The 24,785-nt window shown below is 42.9% G+C and overlaps 1 protein-coding gene across 2 annotated transcripts in view; it reads right to left on the reverse strand.

Moving 5' to 3' along the window:
* Nucleotides 1-21,480: 21,480 nt before the first annotated feature.
* Nucleotides 21,481-24,785, reverse strand: part of TNFRSF19 (TNF receptor superfamily member 19) — a 60,372-nt gene continuing 57,067 nt past the window's right edge. For both annotated transcript variants that reach the window (XM_040584299.1, XM_040584300.1), the window contains one exon: nucleotides 21,481-23,793. The gene's annotated coding sequence lies outside the window, so the exon portion shown is untranslated. The remainder of the gene's footprint in view (nucleotides 23,794-24,785) is intronic.

Below are 24,785 nucleotides of genomic sequence, written 5' to 3' on the forward strand. Positions count from 1 at the left end.
ATAGGCTGGAAGAGTTTTAAGTTGCACACTATATGTGATGAACAAAGAAAGCGTTATCTGTGGGGTTTTCATAATTTACTTCAAAAGAAATGGTATTTGAGTGCCTATTAAAAAAAAAAAAAAAAAAAGGAATTAATTTTTCTTTAGAAATGGCCTTGTCTTTTGGAGGTCCTCTGTAGATTGTTGCAAAAGGTATCGCAGTGTCCTGTTCAGTGGAAATGCAGTGAGAGAAGCAAGAGAGGAAGAGAACCAAGGCTGAGAGATGAGGGCAAACAGCTGGGAGAGAAGCAAGTGAAGAATAGAGATAAAAAAGCTCAACCAGAAACAGTGGATGTTTGGGAAGGGATAAGTAAGAGTGAGAGCTGATTGGGTGATTTGCCTCTGTTTTTTAGCTGAATTTCTGCTGTTGGGTATTGTTTCATATTTTACCCTATTTTTTCACTTTGTTTTTGCATGTTGGGAATTTGTCTTGTATGAAAAGCACTGCTATTCTATTAGAACTGTGTTTAGACATCTTTTTAGATGTGAAATGTTGTGATTAAACAGTAGCAGGCATATTTTCAGACATGTGCCACAACAAGGCTTCTGTGTTACGTGGCTGACTGACTACATTCTGTATCTGCAGTTGGTCCCTATGAGGAAGGAATGAATGGATTCGCTTAACGAGCTAGGTGGTATTTTGCTGTAAGTTATGTGATTAAAAAACGTAACTTGTTTAGTTTTTGTTGCTTTTAGGTGTGAGTAAAAACACATTGTGAAGATAGGAAGTTCTCTGAAGGATACAGTAGCTCATGAATGTAAATTTAACAGCCCCTTATAGAGTATGTAATGGCAGTTGTAATGGGAACTCAAGGGTGTTGCTAAGGGAGCCTTGTATTGTTTGTTGCCTGGGTTTTGTACTGGAGCAAACTACCAATAATGTTTGTCTGGAGTTGGCACATGTTGAAAGATTCATTGTGACAAAAAAAACTAGCAAAAGGAAATCCTAGTGCTGACATGGTCCTGGGAGCGCTACGGTAAAGAAAATAAAGCATCCTAATTGGTGGAATAAGCAGAGAATTTAAGGTTAAGAGATTGCCCTTAGATTTTAATTTAAAAGAAATTCAAGTTATGTTGGTTCTGGAGTGTAGATACTTTATCAAAATATATGTAGTAGTCACACTGGTTTATGCCCATGATTGCTATTACTTCCTTAATTCACTGTCTTATTAGATCCTTCTGTAGACAACAGTCTTTTCACGTTTGTATCAGAGGCACATCAAACACTGAAATCAGATATAAACAAAGAAAGGAAGAAAATCTTGAGTTTTGCCAGAGCACAGTGGACTGTACCTTACTGTCGCAGATTCATAGCTCTTCTAGGACATTTGACAAAGATGGTAGAAAAATAAATGTAACATGGAATGACAGCTTCAGGCCTTTTGTGAAGAAACTCTGTTGACTCCACTAATTTTTGTTTTATGAAACAGCCTTTGAGGATTGAACAGTAGACGTGGTTAAGCCTCTTGAGAACGTATTATATCACCACTGTGATGCTTACTACAGAAAGGGAAATACTATTCTAGATTTCTTTTTCCCCTCCTTTTTTGGTAGTCTCTAAAAACGCTTCCAGCTGTTCAAATGTCTGATGCTTTTTCCTTTCTTTTTTTCTTTTTGAGAGACTTTTATTTTCCATCAAATATGTGTACTTTCAGTAATGTGAGCCTCTCTTGTGACCAGCAGTGTAACTCTTCGTAAATGTAAAACCCACTGTAATCCTTTTCCAGGATTCCGTATTTTCCCACTGGGGCTGCTGAACCAGCTATCCAAAAGTTGGTTTTATAATACTGTAACTCAGCATCATGCTTTTAATATGAAATTGTTCAATGTTTTAGATTTTAGCTGCTATAGAAAATAAGTAGTGAACATCTTCAGAAGAGATTATACCCTTATGCAATCCTGGAGTAATAACACATAATTATGACACATCAGAAAAACACACGTGGATTAGTTTTGATAGTCTGAGGTGACAGCTCTGCTTTTTTTTCATGTTTGATGTAATTATTCTTCTGATTCACTTAAGATAGACTGAAATATTGCTTAATAATTGCTTTCTGGTGACATAAATGCAGCTGGTGCTGCATGGAGTTCTCTAAATGCCTTACCAACAAAGGTAACAGGAGCAGAGGGCAGTAGTGAAGTGAAGAAGGCAGGGAAGAGAAGGGAAATAGGACAAGGAAGAATTGAATATAGATTAGAAACCAGGCATGAAAAAGGGTTGATACAGAAGCAAAATGACCTCTGAATTAAAAACTTGGCGAGAGTAAAAGAGCATTTTCTTTCCAAAGCGGTCAGTCTAAAATGGAAGTTACAGCACTGTCAGTAACAGAAGAGGCAGAGGTGTTAAAAAACAGTTCTGCTTTGTCATCAGTGGAAAGCCAGATGCAAGAATTCGTATCATATGTTGATAAAATACTTACCTTTCTAGAGATGTTAAATATGTACAGTGCATCAAACTATAAATCAGTATGCAAAAAATTAAAAATTAGTATATATCAAAGTAATAGAGCTTGGTATCATAGAAGACACTAAGATGGAAAAGAGGATAGGTCATTGTAACAGCGATATTGATGGCTCAGAAAATACGTGTTTCAGTTTATCAGAAGATATTTTTATCTCAATTGTGATACAGAAGCAGAAATTTGAAAGGTTGAATGCTCTTCTGAAAACAAGTGTTTAACAAGAGCTGGTAGAGGAAAGTTGAAATTAGACAAATTTGCCCCTAATTTTTGGTTTATTTCTTTGGCAGCAGGGACAACTGAGCACTGGAACACGTGTGAAGGACAGTGCTGGGATTGACTGATCAGCACTAGAAATGTACATCAGAACTGGACTATTTTCTCAAAAATATGCCCTAGTTCAGGTTAATTCAGGGAAGCCCTGTAGCCTCAGTTACGCTAGGGGACAGCCGTCTTTCCTGCTCTTATGAGCTATGAATCAAGAGAGTGTCTTTAGAAGGAGGTTTTGCCATGAGGGCATCAAGTCCACGCTTGGTGGGTGACTGTCCTGCTGATGACTTCAAAGCTAGGGAGGAGTTCATGAGTGCAGAGGTGGAAAAGCGGTGTGAGCCAAAGCATCTCCTCTGCTTGCTGTTAAGTGGGTTAAATGGCTGTGCATCTGCCATTTCAGATTGCTTCTGGGCAAAGTATTGCAGGGTTTCTGTTCCCAGAGCCAGGGATTTATTTACATGGTGTTGGGAACGAGTTCAAGTGAGTGCTTTACTCTGGCAGGTTTGCAGTATACCGAAAGAAGAGCATTGCATTAAAATTAAAAGACTTAAAGAACTTGAGGATTGAAAATACACAATTGTAGAAAGCAAGCACATGGATTTCCCTGGGAGAAGGACAGTGGGAGAACAGCTAGTGTGCTCGGGGAGGAGAGGGCAGGAGATAAGAGATAAGGAAGAATAAATCAGCACCAGCAGGACTGCCTGTCGGCCCTTCTGATCTTCCCTGGGCTGAGATTTGTTTATCTTTTAAGTCCACTGCGGCTGCTCTTCAGCAGATGGCTCTTTAAACGGAGTGCCACGGCACGCTGGAGCTGCGCGGTTGTAGGAAATAATTACAGCTTGTTGTTCAGAGGAAGTATCCGCTAGATCTGTTAGAGACAAATACTTAAACCAGAAGCAAAGTGCCGATAAAGATCTGACAGGATGACTAGCCCGTGCTCTGCTGGTGGGGAGATGTGAAAACACGGAGGAAAGGGGGTGGGATACCTCTTGCCAAGTAAGGCTCTAAGGCAACTTGCAGATGGCTAAAACTTGCCATTTCGTCTGCCTTCGTGCTTGATGAGAGGATGGGATGAACGAGCTCTTGCATACGCATTTTGTTGCTCCAGTAACTAGAGGGAGAGCATAGATGGCTGGAATAGAAGTGTCAGGAATCTTGTTTTAATTTCAGAACACCTCAAAGCACCAAACATACTTTTTTTTTTTTTTTTTTTAAATTATGTTACCATCTTTTTCAGTTGCCAAATGCCACCATCATTTGCTTTTACTGCCTGTCATATATGGTTAAGTTTATATGTTAATGACATTGTCGTGTAGTTCAATATTAAAATAGCTGCAGAAGATTATTTTAATTAATCTTCAGGACATCTTGGGTTTTATGAAGTGGCTTTTGGCAGTTGTCTCTCCAGCTCCTTACAGCTCCCTCGCTTTACTCCTCAGACACTTCCAAATGCCTCCCTTCTCCCTCTGCTCTTACAGCTGCAGTGGGGCATGACCCAAGGGGCTGGTTTGGGCTGCGACTCTGACCTGATGGTTGTGATCATGTCAGAGGAAGAGCAAAATGGCGGCACGGTAGGTTCTTCCCACCCTGCCCACAGCTGCTACTGGCACGTGCCCATGTAGCCTGAAGCGTTCCTCGTGCCTGAACAGCATTGCTCACCTGCCTTCCCCGTGCTGTGGGAGATGAGTCTCGGGAGAGCCGGGTTTTGGGGGAATGCCCCGAACGTGACGCGCTGAGAAGGCGAAGCATTGCCAAGCCGGGACAGGTCGGGATGGATGAGCCCCTGTAGGTTGCACGCCATGGGACAGCAGCCGTACCTCATGAGTAACGGCGGTTTATCAAGTAGGTGTTTGAATAGCGCCTTGTCCCTTAAATGCAGTCAGAAGCCTGTGTTTGGCTGATGTTTGCAGCCCTTAATACAAGGGCTGGGCGAGCTCATCGAGCTCCTCTAGCACACCCGCAACAGGTTAGCAGGGCAGTTGTTACAGTCGGCTTATTAATGCTGCCCCTCAGAAGCAGTCACGAGGGCTCGGGCATGGCCTACTTCCAGCGTCCAAAATACGTATGAAAGAAAAAACGCTTACAAAGTCAGAAGGGCTTGCTGGTGTCACTTAGCGCATGCTCCCACCAACCCACTCTTCTTCCTCATGGAGGTGGAATCCAGTTAACACACTTTGCGGCCTTCTGTACAGAGCCAAATCCTCATCTAGAATACATTTGCGTAGCTCAAATGAAGTTATTAAAGACCTACGTTATTTGTGCCTGTTGAGCATTCCCCCCCAGGTCATTTAACAGGCAGCCCAGCACCTTCCTGGTAGCGGAGCTCCGGCGGCTGCGCGGGGGCAGCTTCTCAACGCCCTGTGAAGAAATGAGGGTCTTCAGCTTTGAACGGCTGATAGTGCTGGCATTCGGAAGCGATCACATTTCTTTATGTGGGTTTTAGAAAAGAAAAAGGCAGCAAAACTGCCTTGATTGTCTTGGCTTACAATGATTCTCTTGACATACAGATGTGCTCGGTTGTCTACACTATAGTTCCAAGGAGAATACAGTTGTAACAAAAGTCATTTTATAAGAGAGCCCTGGGGGAGTACAAGAGATACAGCAACTTTTATAACATACTAAAACTTCTATAAAACTAATTATATGTGTTATCAAAATGATTCATGCTAGCCATGGTGAATCCCATTCATCACAAATGAGAGTTGAAATTACAGTTCGCCGTCTCTTAACATTTGCGCAGATAGCACATGCTGCCGTGACGAGGTGGAAAAAGGAATCCCCTAAGAACTGGAGAAGTCGTTGCATGCTGCGAGAGAGAGGCGGTGAGCTCTGTAACCCAACTCGGCTCTTGGAGACCAGGTGAGTTCTGATCAGACCTGATTCCTCACCATCCTGACAAACTTTCTTCTTTTTTCCCTGTAATTTTAATTTGTTGTCTTGCCCTGACACCTGCCCAACAAGTGTGTCCTTCATGAGTTGAGAAGCGCCATGTGTCTGTAGGTATTGCTCTTGCTGAAACTGTTGAACATGGAAGGCCTTTTCTAAAACAGTGCTGAATTGCTGGTAGTGTTTTCCCTAAATAGGGCTTTAGATAACTTGTTCTACTTAATCAAATTAGTTATCTTTGATTCAATCTGGTGTTTAAGCCAAATTCCCGTGACAAGGTGATTTTAGTAGTTTGTTCAGTTTGTAATCTCTGTTTTCCAAGAAAATCTTTTATTTTTTTCTTTCTTTGGTTTCTGATGATCTCAAGTGTATGTGAAAAACCGATGTAGGCAGGGTGACTACAGGGAAATAGCTAATTTGACATCCAATTTCTTTCTTCGTGAGCTATGCTGTTCCCCATGGCTTTCCCTTGGTCTGTCAGAAGTACCCGTTTAGCTGGTCGGAAGCCCGTGCCTCGCTGGCTTTATTTTGGTGATGATGCTTCTTCCCTGCTTCGTGGTGGTTTCTCATCCCACCTTGCATCTTGAGCTTTATCTGTTTCATTTGGCAAAAACGACATTTTACCAACTGAAAAGGACAGCAAGAGCTGAACACTGTTGATAACCCATTCCCTATGTGTCAGGACCCTTTGTGCATGCAAACTGAAAACACTCAAAATCCCAGTCACCGCACCCTATCTAATGGGTCACTTTGGTGTAACCCGTTCAGAAGTGCAGGACTTGTTCAAGTAAACCAGAGTCTTGTGCTTTTCATTTGTTATTCACCTCAGTTTTTACGCTGGAGAAGTGAGGCTGTGCGCTTTGTATCAGCGTCAGGGCCGTGGCAGGTGACATTCTGAGCTCACATTATCCTTGGCCGGAGGCCCCTTTGGTGCTCTAGCCGTGGGTAGAAGATCCGTCGGGGCTCTCAGTCAACCTAGGGACACACACGTGTATGCTTTATTAGCTCTGGTCCTCTGAGAAAGTGTTTAAGGGCCAAAGCTAGTATGGGGCTTTTGTGATTTCCTGAGAGGCTTTTGTTAAAGCGCGAGCTCCCCGGGTTATCTTCCTCATCGAGACCTGGAACCACATTTGCAGTATGTACGTGGAAATGGGAGACATATGAAATTGGAGCTGGTGGTTTGGCTGACATCCCAGAATTTTATTTTATCTACCCCTAAATGTTGGGGCAAATGATGGGGTGAGTGAAAAGTTTTGGTTTTGTGTATATTGGAGACGAGTCCTCATTATGCCAAATCACCTGAGCCAGCGTTGGGCCCTTCTTTTGGTGCTGCTGCTGCTGCTCACCACCCCGCGCCGACCTGAAACCTGTATTTTATGAATCTTTTCGGTTAGATTTGAATGTGGGGGTTTTTGTTTTCTTTCAGAACCCATTCAAAGAAGGCACACCCTGGTTGCAGGAAATCCCCCAGATAAATTAACCCCATTTATGCTGACTTACCCTGCAGAGGAATCCTATTGAATTCAGGCTGCTGTTCTCCAGCCCTGCCATCCTGTCAGCGAGGCTAATGCTGGGAGAGACAGACCCGGTCTCTGCCGGCAACTGATTTTCCCACCTTTTATTTGCTTTTTTCCACCTATACCATAAATACTGCACCCTCCTGTGCATTGCTATTTGTACAAATACTAACAGAAAGGTAGGCAAGACTCTGGTAGGGCCAACATGCATGTGTCTGAAACCTCTGTCTTTGTTAGTATTGCTCTACTGCTGTAAATGCTATTTAAAAAAAAAAAAAAACACAACAAAACAACAACAACAAAAACCCCACAAACAAGCAATGTACAGAGTGTAAAAAATAAAATAAAATTAACTGGTAATCTGTTTTCCAGAAATGCTGGGGGCATTCAGAAATACTGCAGAAAAGCAGGAGGTTGATGTCTTCTGTGTTGTAGATTTCCACTTGAAAATGTTTGGATTTTAACAGTGAGGATCTAGTATTGATATTTGATTGTGAGGATATTACAGGTGCTGTTATATGACTACTATTTGATTTGTACTAAGGTCTGTACTTGATGGAGTGAGATACAGTACCATTTTTATTTTACAGTCTCGTCTCTCTTGCTCCCTTCTTCTTGCTCCCTTCTTGCTCAGCATGTGCATGTGGCAAATGTGTGTTAAATTTTCACTTCATTGGGTGTATGATTCCATTGTCTTTGTATGTGTATAGAAGCACTGGCAGCCAAAAAATGTGAGGATGAGTGGAATTCACTAGAATTATTTCTATCTGGGTAATGCAAAAGGTACTGTAATACCAGTATTTGGGCTTCTGTAAAATGTGAGGTTTTCTTACAATTCAATTTTTAATAACTACTTTTGTAAAAATGATAGATCAATTTTCTTTTCCTTTTTTTCCCTCTGAAATTTATCCTAATTCTTTGTTGGCACTTAACATTTTTTGCAGATTTCCTACTGCAGCCGAAGCCCACGTGAAGCTACAGAAAGGGAAACTCGGCAGCATTACGGTGACCGAGCTGTTCCCTATCTACTTGCTGCAGGGCTAGGCAATGGGCTACACCTGCAGGTGGCCTGTTTACGTGAGCAGAAATTTCCAAGTCCCAGCAATGGACCAGATGAAGGTTTGCTGCAAGCCAGACTGGCCCCACAGGCTGTGTGGACGCCAGCACAGCTGCCCCGAGCAGTGCCCTGCAACCTCTTTGGAGCTGCTGCATCTCGCCTGCTGCATCACTGTTGTGGTTTAACCCTGGCCAGCAATGAGGTGCCACAGCATCCCTCTTGCAGTCATTCCTGGCCTCGGGAGCTCCCAGCTCACTCTGGAGAACTGCTGGAGAATGGGGATAACTGAGCCACAGGATTTTAACTCACTCGAGGTTTCTTGTTCACAGAGAGTCATTTATTTGAGCATGCACCTCGAGAGAAGTCCCTTCTTACCTTCCGTTAAGCGCTCAGGAGAGCTGCTGATGCCTAAGTCACTTCTGCAGGTGGGATTTTGAAAACACTGCCCGAGGTGATAAGCTCAATTACGCCTGTGGAAGTCAAAGCAAATATCACCATTTGCTCCTTGGGACAGAACCATTGTAGATACAGCTGCTATCACACCCTTATTATTTTAGCTGCTCCCATAGCGTCTTCCTGTGACTTGTTGACAGTCCCACGAGATTCATGAATTCAAAACTTGTCTTGATGTTTGCTTGCCCTTCCCACGCTTTGCCTGGCTGTTGTATACACGTGAATCTCCTAAATATAGAAGAGAATGCAGAGGATAAGGAGTTGCAGACACGCTTTGTGGATGCACGCTGGGTGAGCAGCTCAGCTGGCTGCAGCACACTGCAAGCATGCTGTGGTTCACATTAGACCATCCCAGAACGGACTGGGAATAGGACACGTCCCATCTATTGGACAGTGCACACAGCAAATGAGTACAGATGTGTCTAGTAGGAGTATTTCTGTAGTGGCAACGTACTCAGGCGATGAAATGAGGTGGCTTATCCAAGTTGCTCCTTCCTGAATTCCCAAGAAGCCAGCATTTTGCTGCAGACCTACATTGTTTGTCCAAGGGCTGGCTGTGCCAGCACGCTGCCAGCAGACTGCTGGCGCTTGCCAGTGGGATTGAGAAGATGTGGTTTCAGCTGCAGAGGCAGCCGACAAATTACTGTCTGCAGATAAATCTCTAAGCAATTGAAATGTGAATAAACCAGCTTGTAGTGGAAGGAGGCACTAGATCCAGTGGTGAACACTGTTTGGAAAAGAGTGGGTGTTAATATGCTCAGAGGTCATTTGGGGCAGTTAGTCCCGTGACATCCTTTGGCAGGGCACGTGGCAGCCAACCTGGTATTTTCTTACTGTTCAGGAGCACCGGGGGTGTTTGACAGCAGCTGTGGCCTCCACATCTCGCTCCCTTTCAGGGTCATCATCAGTGGGCTTGCTGAAAAGCCATCCCTCCTGTAGGGACTGGAAGGTGTTCGTAAGAAGCTGAGTATTGGCAGCATGGGGTGTGTGTGAAGATGTCAATAACTGGTGGCTTTTCTAGGAGAGGGCTGTACCTGGCATATTGGCTTGGCTCCTGCATGATGGAGGCTAGACCTGGTCTCACTGGTGAGCGGCACAGCCGTGGCGTTAACGCCCAAGTGCGTTTACATCTTCCACGGCTTCTCCTGTTGGCCTGAGTCTGGTCTGCCTCTTCTCAGCCTCCCAAAACCCACAGGTAGGTTCCGTGGGAAGGATGTGTGGTGTGGGACCCCCTGATCTCCTGTGTCGTGACCCGCAGACCATCAGTGTGGGCACAGATGCTTTTGGTGGTCACTTTGCTTGCCTACCTAAGTGACAGAAACCCTGGGAGCAAAATGGTGAAAGTCAGGTTGGGGAAGCTGCTGGGGAGCCGGAGGGAAAGTGGCTGGAGCAGCACTGTGCTGAAAGCCCTGGGTATGGTGGGGTGAGGGAGCAGAGCTGAAACACACGGATGTTTTGGGAGCAAATGGGCTAAATTAGGGTAAGGGGTTGGCTTTGCAGATGCCAGGCGCAAAAAGTTTCAAGCTGGTGTGGCAGGGAGGGAGGCTGTGAGTTGGTGTAAGGACAGAAAAGGGGAGAAGGGTGCATGAAATGCTTGTGTCACAACATGGCCTTGAAATGAAAGCTAGAAAAGGGGGGGACAAGTGCTGGAAACAAAGCTAAGTACTGAAGGCAGGAGATTTGCGGGAGCTCCCAGAATTAGTAAGGACTTTGGGAGTTTACCCTGGCAGGAGGAAATGCGAGCTACAGTCCTATGCCACCACTCCCGGTTGCTGGCAGGTCTCTATCTTACGTTTTAATGTTGCGTGCAAAACCTTCTATACAGGACAGTGTTCAACAAAATGTGTACCTTTTCCAGATAGCTTCTTTTATTCTGGATAAAGCACAGTTCGGGTGGCTCAAGGGCCAAGGAACAACTGTCCAGGGTGAGGTAAGATCCATTTAGGAAAGTCTCCATCCCAGCTTTTTCTTTGAACGTGCCATATCACAGCTTCATTACCTTCAAGGTAAATCCAAAAATGCTTCTGTGAAACCCATGCAAAGTGCATGTGCATCTTTAATTTATATGGCCATGGCTGACTGTCGGAAAACTGAGTTAATTCAGTAAGAGGAGTGTATCTTTGGGTTTTTTTCCTAGTCTCTGCATATGTTCTTGAGCTGGTCAGAGGTATAGAGAAGGCATTCAAACATTTCTAGTAGAAGAGATAATAAATGAAAATGGTGTACAAATTTATTGTGCCAAATACAAATATATCTGGTTAGTGCAAAAAAGCACAGAGAAAATGGTGCAAGAGTCCAAAAGTGAGCATCCTTCTTCACAGTAACTACAACATACCAAATGATAAATGTTGTTGGCTTGCTCAGCTGGAAGTTTACAGTGTTTAAATTATAATTGCAGGTCTCAACTGTTCGCTACAGATGGATATAATGGGATCCACCAGCAAAGGAGTAGGTAGTTAAAGGTCCATTACAGTGAGCTGGTCCCAGTGGAGACGTAGTGGTCATGACAGACGCGCTTGCTGCAGGCAGGCGCTCAATGCGCTCGCTCAGCTGCCCTTCTGAATTCAGGGATCATGAAGTGTGTTCTTACGAGTCGGTTTGGACTAAAATGTGTACGGCACAGCTGTGTTCATTCAAAAATAAGTGTCCTAGGCTTAAAGGATAAGGAGGGAATTAAATCTTGCTCAGGCCAGCCAAGAAAATGTTGAGAACTTTTATTTTGACTGGAAACATAGATCACTTGCATACCTGAGTCAGATGTACTTAAAAACTGCTTTCAGAAGCATTTTTACAGAGGGAGCCTGCTCTCGCTGTCCCCATATGTTCCTAGCTGGTATGATGCACATTTTACTCTTTTCTAGGATCCATTTACCTTCTTGAGCTGATCTTTGGGCAGTTTTATATGTTCTGCACTGCATCTTGTCCTCTTCTCCCCTTTGGAGTTACTGACATACTTGTTTCACCTTCCCATGGCTTCCACCCCTTGGTGCTGTGCTGAGTTGGCCGCCACCGACTCCCTGCGTGCACCAGCCAAGTTTTCCCTGCTCTCCACTCTGTTGGGAATCCCCACTCCTTGTTCAGGTCTGCCTGAGACTTCGCTTTTGCTTAGAGTGGAACAGTAGCATTGGTGTAGCATGCTGGTTTCAAGGGACTAAGCCCCCTCCCCAGTATCTGCGTTTCTGCATCACTGTGGCCCCTGGGGGGGCTATGCTAGCAGCCTCCCAAAAGCAGAGCAGCGTCTGCTGCTCCAAACTGCCTCAGGTGCTTGAAGCCACCGGGCTGAGCCATGGTGCAACTCCCAGTGGGCGAATTCAGCCTACGAACAAATACCGTAGAGCTGCACGGGGAAAAGGAGATCAGGTTTGTGACAGTGGAAAGCAGGTGCCCAGCCCTGCTAGAGGCTTCATGGTCCCCCCCCCGCATGCTGACAGGTGCCGTGCCACCAGTGGGGCTGTGGCACACATGGGGGGTGCCTGCTGCCTGTGCTGCTGCCCACGTCTGTCTGCAGCTCCCGTCAACTGCGGCATGAATCAGTGAGGGGCTGTGTTTTTCTCTAAAGGATGAAATTAAAAATACAAACTCCCACCTCCACCAGTGGATGTACCTGGCGTGCTTTACACACTGCACCTTGCGAGGTCTGCGACATACCCAGCAAGGTCATCGGCACCGGCGTTGCTGGCAAGGGACAAGCACGGAGCAGAGGTGCGTGATTTCCAACCAGACGTGCTATGCTAAAGGTTGCTTCTTGCAGGGCACTTGTTTTGCTGCTGAAGCCAGGTGTGCGATGACACAGAAGTGCATGCAGCCTTTGCTTCGTGTGCAGCGATGCCCACACAAACCCACAGCAGACGTGCCTGTGTGGGTAGGGGTCAGGCGGTGTTTGGCACTCTGACCTGAACGCGGGAAAACAGTGACGAGGGGACTCAAGCACCTGGATCTGCAGATAGCACCCAGGGCGCATGCGGCACTCTGTGGGGCTGCAGAATATTCCTTTCTGAGCAAAGGAAGGTGAGGGAGGGGGTGGCACAGTTTAATTTCCTGGCTCAGCATAGTTTCCTTGGCAGATGTGCTCCTCCTCATCCTTTGATGGTCCCTTGGTTAGAAAAGTGTCCGCTGTCCTGCCAGTTAGTGCTCCCTGTGCTCACAAATACTAAAAAGGGGAGGGAAGATGACAGGTCTCTAGTGGAGTCCCAAGACCAGTTCTAGCAAAAGCCAGAAGATCAGGTTCTGACCTGCTGCTGTTCCAGCCCTCACAGGACAGGCATGCTCTCCGGCACGGACCGCTTGCTGCAGCGAGGCATTGCCAACCTTTTTGTTCTGTAGCTCTGCTGAAAGAAAACAGATGGCAGATGAGCCTCAGGTGTTGCACTAAATTCAGGGGTGAGGCTGAGCTCATGTAGTTTGTGCATCCCTCTGGGTTCCTGAAATTTAAAATCATTCCTGTTACCCAAATTTTTACACTTGCCTATCCTTTACTCATCACCTTGAATTTGGCCCACTCCATCTAAAGGAGAAAATGGGATTTACAAGGCCAGTCCTGGTTCCATACAGCAGCATTCCCTCTTGGGTCTCTTCCTGGTGCGCTCTTCACCACCTCCCTGGCAGGGACTTCTTTAGCCTGTGTTGAACTCAGGGCTCTGCACAGAGCTGTCTCGGCCAGCGGGAGCGTGTCAGTGCCCACTTTGTGGATCTCACAGAAAGATGATGGGTCCCCAGCTGGGATCCCCCCGCAAAAGCTGTTACAAAAAAATCCCCGTCCAGAACAATACTGCAAAAGCTTGCAGCACGGTGGTGGCAGCGTTTTCAGCTGTTTCTGTATCTGTGTTTTCACATACTGCAAATTGATGGATTAATGGCAGCCAGGAATATATCCGTCAGCTGCTGGAAGTCCATGAGCAGTGCTAAGAAAAGGGTCAGTCATTGAAATGAGTTTGCAGTTTCCCACTCCATCACCTAATAAAGAGCCAGAGCCGAACACACCAAGCGTAAATGCTCCTTTATGGCCAGATTTCATGGTACAACAGTACATGGTAATGTAGTGTCTGTTCCCTGTGTAAAATCCACTCACCCACCGGAAGGCTTTGAGCAAACATTAATAAAATGCTTCACAAAAGAAAAGGGGGGCGCAGATGTCAGTATAATGCAATATTGCCTCTGCTGCAGGAACGGGCGGAGGAGCTGCTGTGCACAATGGCCATGGCATCGCTTTTGCATTCAGCTGGACACAGGTGAGGAGCATCACACTGCCAAGGGGCTGCATCAGCCAGAGCCCAGCCCTGATGAGCAGCTGTAGAGGCTCTTGAAAGCCCCTTGTAGGGCCCTATGACTTTCTTCCATACACAAATGTAAAAATTGTAACAGCAGAATATATTTGTCAAAAATCTCTTGTTTACGGCTGACCTGTTAGCTAGCAATAGCTGGTGAGATTCAAGAGGTGAGGATCTGAGGCGGGTGTGGTGGTGCCATCAGCCTGCCTGTGGGCAGGGGGTGGGGGGTACCGCTGCCTGGGCAGCCCCTCTTGGTGCCCACAGGGACCACTGCCTGTTTCAGCCCAAATTAGAGGGGGCTCTTCATTCCACGACAGAAGTGGAATCACAACACTCGTTGATTTGCCTAGACAGAAGAGCCCAAAATATGTTTGATTGACCTTTTTTCTTTCTCCAAAATAAAACTTCTTCTACCTGCTCCTCACCCAAATATCATGTTGAACAAAATAAAACTTTTTGGTTTGGAATATAGGTATATATAAACAATGAAGACATCTGTTGAGGAAAATATATCATGTGGGATCCATCACCCCAAGAGAGGCAAGGCTGCTGCAGCTCCATTTTCTTTCTGTTCCATCTTGCTGTTTTAAAATTGTAAAGTGTCTTAAAACCTTAGTGTTAAAGTAATTTCTTGAACTAAATAGAAATTAATAACTTATATGTGATTTGGGCTAATTTATAGTTAGCGGTTCTAAGCAGGAGACACAACCCGATGGTGGTGGCCTTTCTGCAGGAACCCCTCTGCTCTCCTGCTGGCGTTCCCCACCACCCCGAGGCGCCTGCTGCGGCTCCGCTTGCAGGTCAGCCCAGCCTGCTCTGGCTCACCGCTTCAGGAAATCAAGTCGAACGCCAGGTCAGGAGTGTTGAAAGTAAATCTGATATGAATGATTATTTATTTCACTAGAATATTTTGTGGTGAGATTACCTCAGGGAAGAGCAAATGACTGTTCCAGACAAAAGAGGAAAGCAGGTTTCTGTTTCCAGTCTAAACCACCATTAATTCCCAACTGTCCTGCCTGTAATCTTTTCAATAGATAATTTTTTTTTTTCAGCGCTGAAAGGGTAAGTCCCATTATCAGCAAGTTTTACATACTGTTGTGGATAGCTCTGTCTCACTTGCTGTTGTGACCAGTTCCTTGTCTCTGCTTCTCATGGAGGGTTCTTGCAGAAAAATCTGATCAGGGCACGTGCTTAACCAGCACTCAGCCGTTATCTTACATCTTAGAAGCAGCTGTCCACAGGTAGGAATCCAACCAAATAAATTCCTGGGTAGGCTGGCTTTGAATTTGAACTTGCTGCCTTCCTGAAAGTAAGCTTTACCCAGTGTCACACGGGCCAGCATTTGCACGCTGTGCTTGGGTGCCTTTGTTTCCCTCTCTTTTGTTTCCTTTGCTTGTATATGAGGATGGAGCAAAGCCTCAGAGATGCTCGCATACGCTGTGTTGCGTTTTCCAGGTTCATGAAATGAAATCCACAATTCTGCTTTCACGTGGTGATGGGGGAGCAGACCAGCTAGTAGAGGCAAGAGAATGGGAAACTCAAGCATGGAGGAAAGAAGGTAAAGAAATACCCCCAAACTGCAGCAGTGATAAATAAGGCAGAACGCTAGGGAAGAGCCATAGGATAGGAGGAGAGGGGGTAAGAGGTGGAGACATTTCTTTCCTGATCAGAAAGAGCCTTTAGCGCCTGTGACATGTTGCTCTTTCTGATGCTGGGTAGGGGACGGGGAGGGCAAACGCTTCTGTGTCAAGAATGAGGGGTAAGTGGTGTGTGTCTGCTTCACAAATCAAACTTTTATGAAGACTAAGAAGATAAAATGCCTGGCATGCTTGAGGGGCAGGGCGATTGCAAAGATCAGAAGAGTTTTCCTTCCTACTTGTCTTCCTCTGCAGCCCCAGGTTATTCAGCTAAGCTTTTAATATACAAATGGGGATTTTGCTGAATGACTCCTCAGTGCAATTCTTTATACAGTTGGGTTTTTTTCTTCTGTCTCCGGCTTTTTTTTTTTTTTTTTTTTGTTTATTTTGTTTGAACTCCCCATAAGCTGTGATTCAATAACAGATTTTTACAGAGTGGGTTGCTGGTGTGGGTTGGGGTTGCTGTGGTCAAAGAGGTGTTTTGATTTTTTTCTGGCCTGCTTCCTGGGATGGGGGATGGGGCAGCGGAGAGAGACACCAGTAACAGCAAGAATCAGCATCTGATTCTTGGGCCGTCTGCTGGGTGGCATTAGGGTAACTGCATTTCTTTTCCATGAGAAAATGAAATTGGAGTCTTATTATGGGCAGCTTGTGAGTAATGCAACTTCAGCAACATTTGGATTTGAAAAAAGGTGGGTTTTTTCAAAAAGATGAGGTATTTGGGGAAGGAAAGGAGATTGTCAGGCATTAAAACCCTCTGGCTCTTGCGGCACGAAGTATAACAAGGCCAAACTGAAAGGCAATTTCTGCTTCCTAACATCAGGTAGGAATTGCAGGAGCATCCTCAGAGCCGCAGCAGCTGTAGGTATTTAACTAGATGTCAAGCCTGCAAGCAAACATAAGAAAGCAGATCCAAGAAGGCCTTGAGTCCAAAACCTGTAGTTATTTTTGGTCTGCCCCCCACAACAGATGATATTAATTTGGTTTTACTTACAGCTTTCAGCTACTGCAGTTACAACACTGATAACGTCTGCAGAAGGTACAATATTGCATCTTTGGGGATTTCTAGGCTTCCAAACACATTTACAGCTCATCTCTGCACAGCTGGGAGACTTGCGGAGGGAAGTCAGCTGTAACAGGCTGTAGTGTGTGCTGGATGTACCAGTGCTGCGCCCTGCGCTCCTCTGGCTTCTGCAGGTGTTGCTGCTTCCTCCAGTGCCCCCAGTCCACTGACTGGAGAAAGGCAATAAAAAGACTTCTCTAGGAAAAGAGAGCATCTGGCTGTAAATGCAACAAGACCTCCTCCATGGCATTCAGTGTATTAGGAAACATCATCTGGCAGACAGATACTTTCAGGAATCCCTGTTGCAGCACTTGCCAACACCTTGAGTAAACTCCAGTGCTATCTATTTGTTGTTGAAAGCCACAGGAGATGTAATTTATGGCATTCTTGAGCTCTTCCCTGTAGATCTCATAGCCTGTTTTAACTAATGAGAAAGAGGGCCGAACCCATGGGGCTTGCTTCTTTTAACCAATCATTAAAATAGGTATTTTATAATTTAACGGATTTAGAGTTTCTTCTGCCTATATCCATCTGTCCTGCTAGTTAAAAACCAGTGTGCAAAAATAACTTTGTGGTAATTCTTGCCCATACAAATGGATTAGTCGTCCTTGAGTAACCAACAAATCCTCCAAAGGTTAAAATATATTTAAAGATACAAGTTAAGTTGAGGTTTTCTATTTATTGAGGGTTTAACATGGAGGGAAGCTGCACAAACCCTCCTGGAGAAACTAGTCTTAAGTGAGGTTTCACAGCTTTTTGTCACAGTGTGAAATTTTCTTCAAGCAAGGAATTTTTTTCTATTTGTAGCCTCAAAATACCAAAAAAATGTGATTATTTTTGACAAGATGTACTGCAAGTGTTATTTGATGGAATATTCTGAGTCTGTTTAGGTATCTCAGTCAGAAAGATACTCTCGCTCTTGCACAGGTGTGGTGTCCCCTTACCTTTTATTGTTGAACATCCTTAGGAATGAAGTTTGCTGAAGCTGTGCTAAAGGCACACAGTCTAACGATATAAAACGGCATCAGGTTGGTCAACAACTTTTTTTTTTTCTCCCTCTTGGAACAGAGTGAACCAAATGGCCAAATATGATACTTGCTGTTGAATTTCCTCAGGTTAAAATCAGCTACCATATGTAGCAGGAATCTACATAAATATACAAGAAAGCACATTTACAATGTATGAACAAAACTGGTGCAGTAAACGCTGTTATTCTGCTGATTCCAAAGCTTCCTCGTTTTGCTTTGGCCACGTGCAGAGTTTATGCGAGTTTAAGTCAACATGAAGTTAGAGAAGTAAGGTGGCGGTGGCTGCTCTTACTTTGTCTTTTAAAATATGATTACTTTGCAACGTCATGGGCAGGTTTGCTCTTTTTGGTGTACCAAGAGCTAGATGTCCTTTTCTTATTACTCGGATTTTCAAAACAAATAACCTCTCCTGCTCCTGTTTTGTTCAATATCGTTCTCTTAAACATCCACTGTATGGAAGCGCGCACACGCGCATGCACAGAGCATCCCTGTTAAAAGCATCCTGCTGAGATCTCCACCAGCTGCAAAGCGTTAGAGCTGCCGCTGCGCTCTCAGCTCCTCTGGTGGGGCCAGCCAGGGCCTTCAGATGCTACCGACCCTGGCAGAGAAATTGCATTCACTCAGTGAATATTCCAGTATGTTGCTATTGGAAAGCAAGAAATCACAGCTCTAAAAATGCTGGAAGGGAGCCAGAGTACCAGCTGTAGGTCCTAAATGCTTTGTTTTGTTGTTCATGGTAATCTTTTTGTCCTAAGGCTTCCATATTGACCTATGAAATGTCTAGGGCACTTGAAATTCTGGACTGAAAGGCATTTAACCCCCCCTGTCCCCGTGTCGTCAGACCCCCCCACCCCCCCACCCCCCAAGACAGAGCCTTTACTATTTTTTTAAAGAGTTCTTAGTTCATTTTGTAACCTCTGCCCCAGGCAGAGTAAGTGCTGGTATAGTGTGAAGGTCTCATCTGAACTGGTCCATGGTGTTCTGCAATTTCCTTATGTTTAAGAACATAGGAATAAAATTACTAAGTGGCCTGAACAATGCCTTGCCTCAGATCACATGCAAGATGATCAGTTCTTTTAAATTTTGTTATTATTTTGTTCTGCTGTAGAATATATTTTCACATACGTATATATACCTTCTGTATCTATATATGTTTCTCATTACATTCCAATGAACTGCCTGATACAGATCCTGGGCAAATCAAAGTGATTTCTTGAATTCCATGGGTTTAATTTTTTCCAAGCTCTAAATCATTGTTCTACCTTAAACTTAATTTTTAGATTGAACTGATTGATTACAGACTAGAATTTGGTATACTATCTCCTATACTTAGGAGAATTTTTGCATGCTGAATAGAGTGTGAATTGTCCATCCTCCAACTGACACTGGGACCTGGGCAGAAGAAATGGAAAACTCCACGAACACTGAGGCTCAGAGAAAGCACTTTCTAAAAGCTGCCTCCTTTTTTTGTGTGCTTTTCCACCAGTGCTTTAGAAAAATGTCATTTATAACCTTTTGAACAAGCCAAATCTCCCTTTTTCAGGTCAATGAGGAAAAAAAAAATTAATTAAATCCAACTGTGATAAGGAAGGATTTAGAAAATCCAGTGATGGGAAAGAAATCAGTCTGACTCAGCTGACCCTGCTGTTGAAGCTGTGGCACTTGCTAGAAGCCTTAGCGTGCCCTCCATCAGCCACTTGCTCTGTCAGTACGTTATTAGAAAACATTTCCTCTAATCCCATCATTCTGTGCTGTTGTGGAAACCAGCAGGCTCACCAGCAAATCCACCCACTATTATTTTTATCCTATTGAAAGCTCTACTTTTATCAGACATAATCGAAACGGCTCATGTGCAATATGAAGAGCAAGTGGGTTTTACCATCACTCATGCCAAAACTAAATACGGATTAAATTGCACCCTGCCAGCACAAAGTGTGCATTGTGTGGCTTTGCTCTGCGGTACCCAACCTCAGCTCGCCCTGTGCCTGATAAACACTACGCGCTCCCTTCAATACTCCCTTTTTAAAAGGGCAAAACAAAGCAGCAGTGTCTGCCCTGGAATGTGCTGCAGGTAGCAGTCTGAACCTCCATCGCCAAACTCGGCCAGAGGATTAATTTCAGGCATGAAGGTTGTTGCTTGGAGGGACTTCACAGGAATGCAAACCAAAGGCTCTCAAAGAGCCCACAACAAAGGGAAAAGTCATAAGGGCTCAAGCTCCTGGTAGGATGAGGAGCACGGGATTAAGAGCTTGGTCTACCTTGTAGAAAAGGCAGAACCCACTGTTGTACTGAAAAGCGATGCAAGCAGGGAGAATAGCTTGGTTTGGTTGGGGTTTTTTTGTTCTGTTGTTGGTTTGGGTTTTTTTTGGTTTTTTTCCTGTAAACCTCTTTTAGAAAGATAGTTGACTAGAAAATTGCAGCCTTGCTAATGACGTTTATATAATACCTGGTATGATCAAATGTCTATGCAAGTTTTATGGTCACATACTTAATGTGTTTTGAGTTGTATTTTATTTCCAGATTAAAATAGAATAAATACTTGTTTTTCAATTCTTTTTTTCTTGATTTTTTTTTTATTATTAATTTTTGGCAAGGGCACACCATTGTGATCCCAGCAGTGCTGAGTGATGAAGCTGCGACACAAAGCTAACTACCCAACAGGCCGTGTGCTGCTTTGCTGACTTGCAAGCATTCAAGTCAACTCCAAAGATAACCAGATGGGCTGGGGATGCAGCCTGCTGCCATGTTTGCCTCAGCAGAAGACAAGTAGAAGACTACTCGGGAGTGCAGCCTATGGACACGGTTGTAGATGGAGACCTCGCTAGTCTGGGAAGATGCTCCCCAGGTAAGCCCTGAATTATGTACTTAAAAGACTGCAGAAGTAACACCGATACAAAGACAAGAACCAATGTGAAATTTGCTGGCCTAAACTAGGGACAGGGACAGAGCAGCTTTCAGTTTCTCTCACTCTTTCCCATAAAACCCAACAGCGCTACAAATTCACCAACAACAACCTGGCTTTATGTTACATCCTTATCTGGATTCAGTTTCCAGTCACTGCTTCTTATGTCTTTACCATAAGAAGGCATGCAATTATATGCAATTATCAAATTAGTTTTTCTTCTCAATCCTTTTGCCAGTGAAAGCATGCCATCCCTTTCTTAATCATTTCAATTGTACAGCATCCCCTGTGAGAAACATTTTCCTGAATCTTTTCAACACATAAACCTTCTGGACAATGTTTGAAAAATGGCCTAAATAATCACAGGCCATTAGTCTTATCTACTGGCATTCTTCAATTCCCTTTCTCCAGCCCAGGGTTGAAACCACTCTTGGCTGCTGCAGTGCAACACAAGTGCAGGCTCTGCTGGTACTAATCGGAGGCCACGATTAGGGCATCCTTTTCTGTTTCAAAAATAAGAGCTACTCTCATTATTTATGTATCTATTGTGTCTGAAACAGTCCACTGTGTGGAGTACTTGCTTTTCTTTTCAAAGACATCATATAGACAACAATCTGTGGTGCTTACTAGCTTTTTTTTTAAAATTTCCTTTCTTGAGAAGCTAAATTTTTAAAAGATTTTGAAGCACTATCATTTTAATGATTGACGTTAACTTGTGTTTCTTCAAGTCCTCCTGCCTGAAGAATGATGATACTGTTAAAAAGCAAGTGTCTCAAGACAGAGGTACCAAATTATACCATAATTTTAATACAATTAAACCATGATAGGATTCTAAAAATAATAAAAGAATTAATCCCTTTGTATAGAATGCTATTATTAATTAGAGATCAACAAACCACCAGGACTGGTTCACGTAACTTTTATTCACACGTAGAAAAAGTATTACAAAACGATTTATACAAGATTTTAATTTACATTCCTTAAAGGAGTATTTAAAACAGCACTGTAAGTCCCTAGACATGATACGTGGGCAGCCTAAATGTGGTAGTAGTGTATGTTTTCTGTTGGCTTGTACACCATTGCTTGCCACAGGCAATATAAGAAAGACCAATTTGGTTAAATTAAGGAAAAAAGTATATACACAATATACACATATATTTAAAAAGCACTCTCCATTTTTTCCTCCCAATTTGCTTGCAAGCTATCTGTCACTCATTTAAAGGAACGAGTATTTTTCTCTAGAGTTGCCGGACAAAAACAATTATACAAAGTGTAAATTCCAATGGGAAAACATACTTACTGTGGCAGATGCTGACAAAATTTTTGAACATAGCATTTTAAAGAATTGTTATTAGTGAAAAGTTAAATCTCCCCATGTTCTAAAAATATCTTGCCATATACTGAAATGCACATTGGATTTTTTCTATTTACAAAGTATATACAAAGAAGCACACATCTTTTCATGCACATGTAGTGAAAAATAAGTTTTGTCACTTCTTAAATATATGAAAGTATTCAAAGAAATTACTCAAAACTACTCTTATTTGAACATTAAAGTATTTAGCTGAGTAACTGTACTCCCTGTACAACTGTATTATTCTGTCAGTGACTGAATGGTGGTATTTACTGCTTTAACAAAAGAAAAAAATCACTTACATAATTTCTTCACTCACTTTGGTTTGCATTTGGTAACTGTTACTCACGATTTCTGCACACATGAATAATATCTCACTGGTGAAGAGCTGAAGCATCTTACTGCCTTGGCTGCCTCTAATGGCTTCACCTAGTCTTGTGCAGGTTCAACCTTCTACTTCAAAGCAGAAGTCTTTTTCCACTACAGAATATGAATACTGTCTCAACGTTTCCATTGCCACACAAACCACGTGTGGAAAGATGAGTAACATTTATTGCAAATTTGCATCTGTTTTGCTCCTTGCTTTGCTTCTGTCAAGGCACACTGGGTACTTTAAAGAATAGTTGCTAGTGTTTGTCACCAACAAGTTTGAGCCTGCTGAAGGTAATGAATCAGTAGAGGTTAATGGGATTACTCACAGAAGTGAAATCTATTTTAATGATAAAAATGGCTGCAGAACAAATGGTATTATGGGATGTAGTGCAACAAACTGTAGTTAAAAAAATCTTGAAGAACAGCAATGAGGGCAGTTCGTAATTTACTAGGTCTGCATGCAGCTTTGAAGATTCAATTCAGAGGTTTGGGGTTTTTTAATGTTATGAATTAATTTTTATATTTTGTGTGGGAAATTTGAATTTACACAATACTACAGTGAGAATGACAGAGTGACACAAATAAAAAAACCCCTTAAAATTAACGTGTTACTAAAAAATATTAGCAATAGTCTCGTCGTATGAATACTTTCATGGCACACCTGCTATAGTTTGACATTCTGATGTGACAGTTGATTACATTTATTTTGACAGCCAACAAGTGCTGTATTCCAATACTGAGACTACCAATTAAACACAACATCCCTATCTATATGGCTGACTTTCATTAAGCTAAATCTAATTTAAAACTAACCTCCTGCTATGTTTAACAAAACAATGCCCCTCACACAAATGTAATAACTGGATGGAGGGGACTTCAACCATACATACTGTAACATGCAAATTCTTTTAACTCCCCAAACTAGCTTATTGACTATTAGGTAATATAGAGTAAAAGCTTCAGTTTATCAATAGATGATCCTTGCAAAAATAGAAATGTTTATTTTTTAAGTCCTTCAACAGTAGAAAACTGATTTAAAATTAGAACCAGCCAAAAAAATTCCTAATGCATGCATAAATCTGCAAGCAGAATAACTGGCAACGTCTTGTCCCACGCCTTCAGACATCTCTAGCCATATTTAAGATACCCACTTAAACACACCGAAGTATTTATATTTCTTGCTGTATTTACATATACTTTTTAGCTCACGCTACTAGACTTTTTGAGAATCTGAGGGAACAGAAGGTTCTTTTTAAAAAATAATGTCATAAATCCACTTTCAGGGTTCTCCTAGGATGCTCCTTGAAGTTTCACTTTTCAGCTGTTACAGCTCAGATGCAACTGCGCAGAAGGTATGAAATGATGCCATTTTTTCCCAGCTGATTTTGAAACCATGCTACATCGAAGACCAGACTAACTTTGATGAGAATCTGCAGAGGAGCATAAGGGAAGCTTTCAGCTTTAGTGCTGAGAGGAATAGCTTGGTTTCCTAAAAGAAAGTGATAGAACAGTGGTTACATAAATTCATAAAAACACCTGTATGTACTTCTATACTTGACGTGATACTAAAAGAATACAGCTATACTTACTGCTTGCTTTAAAAATTCACCTAAGCCTGAAGACTGAAACTGTATTAAAACACCCATCTAAAAACTTCTATTTATGTGCACATAAATATATGCTATCTAACAATGAAGTATGGACCTATGCAAGACTATAATGCATCCACACATACTACAAAGACCATCCTTCCCTCAAAATACTTCAAAACTGCAAGAAAGATGAAAGGAAAATGGAAAAAGTGGGGTAGACAGAGATGAAATGATTTTCCTGGAGTTGTACAGCTGGGAGTTCAGCCTAAAAATCTCTCTCACATGAGCCTAGTCCTAGTCCTTTCCCTCAAATGCTCCTTAAATTTGTCCACCAAAGATGCATATATAATGATGCACTGTAGAGTCCAAATATGGAAAAATTGTGCAAACCAAATCAGTAAAGTCTATTAAAGGAAAAAAAGGAAGGAAAACCTAACCCTCCCAAACCATCTTGCTTATTCAGAATTATACACAAATCTCAGTAGTAATACATGGTACAACAAAACCATCAAAGAATATAGGATTTTGAAATATTAGAAAAGATGTCTACATACACATAGGAATCAGTAAGATAATTTACAATTTATATATCCTAACAAGTATGGTGAAATGTAAGTCAATTTTTATAGTGATACGTTGAAATTCTATGGTTCCTTACATCTAAAACCACTCTAAATAATATTAATCACATACCGGTTTAGTGGGGAAAAAAACCCCACAAACTTCTGATTTTTTCAATCTTGTTATGGAAATAAATTCCTTTTAAACATCAAGACAGCATTCAAGTTCCATGGATAACCAATGAAAAACTGCGACCTAGCAGCACTGAGATTTGCAGTCATAGTCACGTCACTGTCCCTTCCTATACATACCTAGAGGATAAGGCTAT

This window comes from Falco naumanni, chromosome 2 (genome assembly GCF_017639655.2).
Source record: "Falco naumanni isolate bFalNau1 chromosome 2, bFalNau1.pat, whole genome shotgun sequence".
NCBI lineage: Eukaryota > Metazoa > Chordata > Aves > Falconiformes > Falconidae > Falco > Falco naumanni.